Below are 7,680 nucleotides of genomic sequence, written 5' to 3'. Positions count from 1 at the left end.
AGCGATCAATCAGCCACCCCCCTTGCACCCAGAGAGACAGCAAGACAAACGGTTCCAGATGGTGCCACAGGGGCCCCCAGAGGGCTGTGCTCTGGGCAGGACACCCTGGCCACAGAGCTGGTCATTCACCAGGTGATGGCAGCGGTCCGCTCCGGGACCCCCGCCCCGGCTCTGGAGCCCCCGCCCAGAGCTCCCTCCTCAGGGAGGAAGCCGGCCCTGTCACTCTTTAGCACGGCCCTGAGATGTGTGCGGGTCAAGGACAGAGCAAGGCCGAGGGAGGGGTGAAGGCTGGGACTGGGCTTACTCTACCTGGACATGTTTGAAAAGCTGTGAGTTTATCGGCTTGTTCTTTCAGCCGTTACAGAATGTCCCGTCAAAATAGCAGCATCCAGAGACCTGCTCTGGACTCAGTGGAGCCCACAGAGGGATTGCCTTCCTCGTCCTGGGGGAGAAGACTTTTGTCCCGGGTTCCCCTCGCCGCTACAACAGATTACCCCTGACGTGGAGGCTACAGTGCCTTAGAGTCCAGAGGCCAGCTCTGAGATGGGTCTCCCTAGGAGAAAACTGAGGGCTTGGCAGGGCCGAGTTCCTTCTGGAGGCTCCAGGGGAGAATCTGTTCTCTGGCTGTTGCCAGCTTCTGGAGGCCACATGTGCCCCTTGGCTCGTGGCCCCTCCTCCATCTTCAGAGCCAGCATGGGCAGGCAGGCCGGATCCTGCTCAGCCTCCTCTCCTGCTTGCCTCATTCACGTTTATAAGGACCCCTGGGATGACACTGAGTCCCACTTGGAGAATCCTGGATCGCCTCCCTCTTTTAAGGTCAGTGGGCTAGCAACCTTAACTCTCCCTGCAGTCTTAATTTCGCCCTTGACATGTAAGTAACATAGTCGCAGGTCCAAGGGATTGGGATGGAGGCGCCTTGCAGGGACATTAGGCACACCTCAGCCTCCCAGAGAGCACGGCATTTCGACTGAATTTAAACTGACTCTGGAAGGGAGAGCAGAGCACTCTAGGGCCCCGGCAGGCTGAGTGAGGGCTCCCAACCCTAACAGAGCAGATCTCTCAGGTGTCTCCTTGGGAGGCAGGAAAGGTGGGGGAGGGGAAGGAGGTTAGGGATGGGACAAGTCATGTGAAAGGGAGGGGAGACCTGGCAGGGATCAGCCTGGGGGCAGGAGGGAAGGAAAACAGTGCAAATCACTGCGGGCCACCACTCCCAGCAGGTCACCAGGCTGGCCTGGGGGGTGGGGGGCAGCCTAGTGGGGCAGATTCAGCTGCCCCTATTCTGTCTCTGGGAGCAAGAAAGGGTGCCGGGCTGGGGAAGCCCGCCAGACAACGTGCCGCTAGTCCATGCACGTAATAAAGCCAGCCGGGTTGGGTCCAAAGGCACACGCTGTACTGAAGCCATTTTAAATTTTGCCAAAACCCCAGGGTTCGAGCCAGAAAGAAGACCTCTAGTTGGAGGCGGGGGTAGGAGGTGGGGGACGAGGGCAGTGGGCACTGTTGTAATTGTTTCGTAATACAAAATTAATTTATTTGTTTTGACTTGCGCCTTTTAAATAGGGTTTCATCACATAATGTGCTTTCCATCTTATCCTGTTACATGGGTAGGAGACCTTGTATTTGTTTACTTGTGGGATACCTCCCATCCCCAAAGTCCCATTGAACCAGCTGGACGGGGAGATGGTATTTTTATAGCCTCTCTTCCCTTCTCCATTCTCACTGGCCTTGTTGAGTTCAACGCCCCACCACCCCCAGACACCAGAGCCAAGTCCACGCGAGAGCATGCGCCCCTCTCCTCCGTCCTGCCACCACCCCGCCTCTCCCGGGCCACAGCAGCCAGATGACCAGCACCCCTGTGGGCACCAGGCATGGAGGGTGGAGGCTGAGGCAGCCAGGTGCCTGCACAGGAGGCGGCGAGGTGCAGGGAGAATCCTGAGGGCCCAGGCCTGGGGGGATCCCGATCACAGCCCAAGGCTCCCCTCACGGTGGCTCCTCTCAGAGGCCCATCAGCCCCCACCTCCCTTAGGTGGTGACTCCAGGGGTTGGTTCAGGGGATGGAGCCGGCAACCCGCGATGGCTTCCCACCCTGCCGCCTGCTTGGGAGAACCAGAAGGCAAGAACACTTCTGATCTACTCTCCTAGCAAATGTCAAGCTTACAATACGTTATTACTAACCAGAATCACCATGCTGTACCTTAGATCCCAGAACTTCATCTTATAACCGAAAGTGTGTAACCCTTTCACTGTCTCCCCACATCCCCCACTCCCAGCCCCTGGTCACTACCATTCTAAACTCTGTTTCTATGAGTTTGACTACTTTATTTTCTTTTAAAGATTTTATTCATTTATTTGAGAGAGAGAGAGAGAGACAGCCTGAGCAGGGGAGGGGCAGAAGGACAAGCAGATTCCCTGCTGAGCACGGAGCCCGATGTGGGGCTTGATCCCAGGACCCCGAGATCATGACCTGAGCTGAAGGCAGACGCTTAACTGACTGAGCCACTCAGGTGCCCCTGGTTTGACTACTTTAGAGACCTCATCCAAGTGGAAACATACAGTATTTGTCTTTCTGTATCTGGCTTATTTCACTCAGCATAATGTCCTCCAGGTTTATCCATGTTGTCCCAAATAGTAGGATGTCTTCTTTTTCATGGATGAATATTTCATATATTTTTGATATATTATATATTGATTTTCTTCATTCATTCATTGATGGTCATTTTGGTTGTTTCCGTGTTTTGGCTGTTATAGGTAATCCTGCAATGACATGGGGGGCGCAGAGATCCTGATTGCATTTCCTTTGGATTGATACCCAGAAGTGGGATTGCTGGATCATATGGTAGTACTATTTTCAATTTTCCAAGGAAGCTGTGTACTGTTTTCCACAGTGGCTACACCAGTTTACCCACCAACAGTGCACGAGGGCTCCAATGTCTTCACATCCTCATCAACACTAGTTATCTTTTGTGTTCTTTTTTTTTTTTGAAGATTTTATTTATTTATTTGAGAGAGAGAGAGAGAGAGAACAAGCAGGGAGGGGGGACAGAGGGAGAGGGAGAAACAGACTTCCCTCTGAGCAGGGAGCCCGATGCGGAGCTTGATCCCAGGGCCCTGAGATCATGACCTGAACCACAGGCAGATGCTTAACTGACTGTGCCACCCAGGCACCCCTATCTTTTGTGTTCTTAGTAGTAGTCATTCTAATGCATGCAGGGTGATATCTCGTTTGGGTTTGATTTGCATTTCCCTGATAATCAGTGATGGTGAGCATAGTTTCATGTACCTGTTGACCATCTGCCTGTTTTCTTTGGAAAAATGTTTATTCTGGTCCTGTGCCCATTTTTAATTGAATTATTTTTGTTCTTATTTTTTTACTATTGAGTTGTAAGAGTTCCTTATATATTTGGATATTAACCCCTTATCAGATATATGCTTTGTAAATATTTTCTCCTATTCTGTAGGTTGCTTGTTTCATTTTGTTCATTCTTTCCTTTCTTCTACAGAAGCTTTTCAGTTTGATGTAGTCCCACTTGTTTATTCTTTCTTTTTTTGCCTCTGCTTTTGGTGTCTTATAAAAAAAAAAAAAATCATTGCCAAGACCAATGTCATGGTTTTTATTCCCCCTCTGTTTTCTTCTTGGAGTTTTATAATTTCAGATTTTACATTTAAGTCTTTAATACTTTTTGAATTAATTTTTTGTGTGTGGTGTAAAATAAGGGTCCAATTATATTCTTTTGCATGTGGATATCCACTTTTCCCAACACTATTTATTGAAGAGACTATCCTTTCCCAGTTGTGTATTCTTGGTGCCCTTGTCAAAGATGAGTTAAACATATATGCATAGGTTTATTTCTGGGCTCTCTGTTCTATTCCATTGGTCTGTGGTTTATTTTTATGCCACTGTTATATTGTTTTGATTACTAGCTTTGTAATATAGTTTAAAATCAGGAAGAGTGATGCCTCCCACTTTATTCTTCTTTCTCAAGTTTGCCGTGGCTGTTTGGGGTGTTTTGTGGTTCCATATAAATTTTAGGATTGTTTAGCTAGACTAACCAAGAATAAAAGAGAGAGGACTTACATAATAACATTACAGCCAATACTATAGAATCACAAAGGACCATAGAAGGCGAATATGAACAACTATATGCCATCAAATTAAATAATCTAGAAGGAATGTATAAATTCCTAGAAACATAAAACCTACCAAGTCTGAATCAGGAAGAAATAGAAAATCTGAACGGACTAAGAATGAATAAGGAGATTGAAATGGTAATAAAAAAATCTCCCATTAAAGAAAAGCCCAGGATCAGGTGGCTTCATGGGTGAATTCCACCAAACATTTAGGAAAGAATTAATGCCAGTCCTACTCAAACTCTTCCAAAAAATTGAAGAGAATACTTTCAAATTCATTTTATAAGACAAGTATTACTCTCATACCAAAGCCAGATAAGAACACTACAAGAAAAGAAAATTATAGGACAATGTCCCTGATAAGCTCAAAAATCCTCAACAAAATACTAGCAAACCATTCAACAGCACATTAAAAGAATCATCCACTATGACCAAGTAGGATTTATCCCTGGGATGTGAAGATGGCTCAACATACACAAATCAAATGTGACACACCACTTTAACAGAATGAAGGATAAAAATTACATGATCATCTCAGTCAATGCAGAAAAAGCATTTGACAAAATTCAACATCCATGATAGAAACTCAAGAAATTAGGTATAGAAGGAATGTAACTCAACATAATAAAGGCCATGAATGATAAGCTCACAGCTAACATCATACTCAACAGTGAAAAACTGAAAGCAACAATTCCCATCTTTAGAATATTGTCTTCCAATCCATGAACATGGTATATGGCTCCATTCAATTTAGGTCCACTTTGATTTCTTTTACCAACGTTTTATAGTTTTTAGGGCAAAGGTTTTGCATTTCCCTTCTTAAATTTATTCCTAAATATTTCTTGATGCTTTTGTCAGTGAAATTGTTTTCCTAATTTTGTCTTCAGATTTTTCATTGGTGGTATATAGAGATACAATTGATTTTTTGATATATTGATCTTACATCCTGTGACCTCGCTAAACTTGCTTATTAATTCTCACAGTAATTTTATAGATCCCTTTAAGTTTTTGCCATGAAATTGTTCATAATCTTCCTTTTTACTTTCTGGAATTCCTATAGTGACATCCCTTCTTTCATTCTTTACTGTGTTAAGTTTTTTTCCTTTCCAATATAAGATTTTAAATCTAAAATCTTTTGCTAAACATTGATTTAGTTACATCACATAAATTTTAATGTCATATTTTCATTTTGTTTTCTATTTTTTAAATTCCTTTTTAATATTTTTTTGACCCATGCATTATTTAGAAATGTGATGTTTGATTTCCAAGTATATCAGTATTTCTCTGATTTCTTTCTGTTGTTGATTTTTAATTTAATTCTGGTATGGTCAGAGAATATACTTTAGATTATCTCAATTATTTTAAATTTATTGAGAATTTTGTTATGCCTAGCACATGATCTCTCCTGGAGAATGTTGCAGGTATGCTTGGAAAAACTGTTATTTTTCTGCTTTGGGGTGAATTTTTCCATATGTGTTGGTTAGATCCAGTGGTGATAAACTACCACAGCTTTTGTTTGTCTGGGAAAGACTTTATTTTCCCTTTCTTCCTTTTTTCCTTCATTTTTTTTTTTCCTATTCTCCTTCATTGCTGAAGACAGCTTTGCCAAGTATTCTTGGTTGGCAGTTGTTTACTTTTTATATATGAACATATCATTCCATTCTTTTCTGGCTTGCCAGGTTTCTGCTGAGAAATTTACTGATAGTCTCCTGGTTGCTCCCTTGTATGTGATGAGTTTTTCTTTTCTCTTGCTGCTTTCAAAATTCAGGCTCAGAGGAGGGGAAATGAAGAGTGTTGTTCAACTGGTGTGAAGTTTCAGTTATGCAGGATGAATTAGTTCAAGAGATCTGCTGGACAGCATAGAGCTGATAATGGACAATACTGTATATGCACTTGAAAGTTTGTGAAGAGACTAGAGCTCATGTTAAGAGTTCTTACCACACATGCACAGAGGGACACAAGGACACTTTTGGAGGTGATGGATAGATCTATTATGTTGATTGTGACAATGGCTCCGCAGGTGTATCATATGTCCAAACTTATAAAACTGCATACATTAAACATGTGTAGTTTATTGTAAAGTTGTTTAAAACAAAAGCAAAAGTGTAAAAGAGTCCTGAAATAAAAAGTTGTAAAAAAAAAGAAGAAGAAGAAAAAGAAACAGAAATGCTGAAGAAAGTTCTTTAGGATGCAGGGATATAAAACTAGGTAGAAACCTATGCCTACAGAAGGGAGTGAAGAGCACTGAAAATAACAAACACTAAGTAAATAAAGAGACTATTTTTTTGTTAATTTCCTTAAAACTAGCGATTGCTTTTATAACAATTTAATGTGTTTATTAATGTGTAGAAATGAAATATACACAATGGCACCAAGGATGGGAAAGGGTCATATAAAAATATACTATTTTAAGATTTTTATATATAAAGCAGTACAATATTAATTCAAGGCGAATGTGACTATATGTTGTAATTCTTATAGTAACCACAAAAAGTATGATGCACAGATGTGTCCCAAATCCAAAATGTGGGATGGACTAGATTGCTAAATATATTTGATCAAGGCAGGAAAGGAGGAACAAACAAAAAGAACAAGAGGGATCAATAGAAAACAAATAGCAAGGTGGTTTATTTAAACTCAACAGTATCAATAGTTGTGTTTGATGTAAAAAGATTCTACCAGAGATAAAGAGGGACACTTCATACTAGAAGTATCAGTTCATTAGGAGGACACATAATCCTAAGTACATTTGCACCTTTAAAACAGGGTCAAAATACATGAAGCAAAAATTGACCAGGAATAAGCATATCCAAATTCATAGTTGGGGACTGCAACTTTCCTCTTTCAGAAATTTATAGAACCCATAGATCAAAAATCTATAATCTATAGAACATTTGAATAATACTCTCAACCATATTGATACAATTGACATTTATAGACTGCCACATCCAACAAATGTAGAATACACATTCTTTTCAATTGCCCATGAAATGTCACCAACAGAGAACATATGCTGTGTCATAAAGCCAATCTCAGTGTATTTCAAAAGGTAGGATTAATGCAGAGTAAGCTCTCTAACCACAATGGAAATAAACCAGAAACCAACACGGAAAAGGTAACTAGAAGTCCTCTAATGTGAGAAAATGAAACAATACACTTCTAAGTAACCAGTGGCTGGAAAAAATGGCAACAGAAATTAGAAAAACTCTTAAATTTGATAGGAATGAAGACACAACATCTCAAAATGTGTGGGGTGCACACAGTTACAAAATACCTGACCAGTCGTCCTCAAAACTGTCAAGATCTTTAAAAACAAGGAAAATCTGAAAGATTTCCATTTAGAAGAGCCTTAGGAGACATGATGATCAGATTTTATGTGTGTCCTTGATGAGACCCTGGGACAGAAGAAGGACATTATGCAAAAACCAAGGACATCCACATAAAATATGGACTTTGGTTAATAATGATATATCAAGATCAGTTTGTTAGTTATGACAAATCTATCATGGATGTATATGTACATTTACATCATACACACAAGATATTAACAGGGAC

At 41.5% G+C, this 7,680-nt stretch overlaps 1 long non-coding RNA gene across 1 annotated transcript; it reads left to right on the top strand.

The window, feature by feature from the left end:
- The first annotated feature begins 357 nt into the window (after window positions 1-357).
- On the top strand, window positions 358-6,198 carry LOC144382805 (uncharacterized). Its single transcript, XR_013450213.1, has 3 exons — window positions 358-816; window positions 2,746-2,833; window positions 5,894-6,198. It is a non-coding gene; the product is annotated as an uncharacterized LOC144382805 (long non-coding RNA).
- The last annotated feature ends 1,482 nt before the right edge of the window (window positions 6,199-7,680 follow it).

This window comes from Halichoerus grypus, chromosome 8, assembly GCF_964656455.1.
Source record: "Halichoerus grypus chromosome 8, mHalGry1.hap1.1, whole genome shotgun sequence".
NCBI classification, from domain to species: Eukaryota; Metazoa; Chordata; class Mammalia; order Carnivora; family Phocidae; genus Halichoerus; species Halichoerus grypus.
The sequence above is the reverse complement of the archived record's forward strand: the minus strand, read 5'-3'. Positions and strand labels throughout refer to the sequence as shown.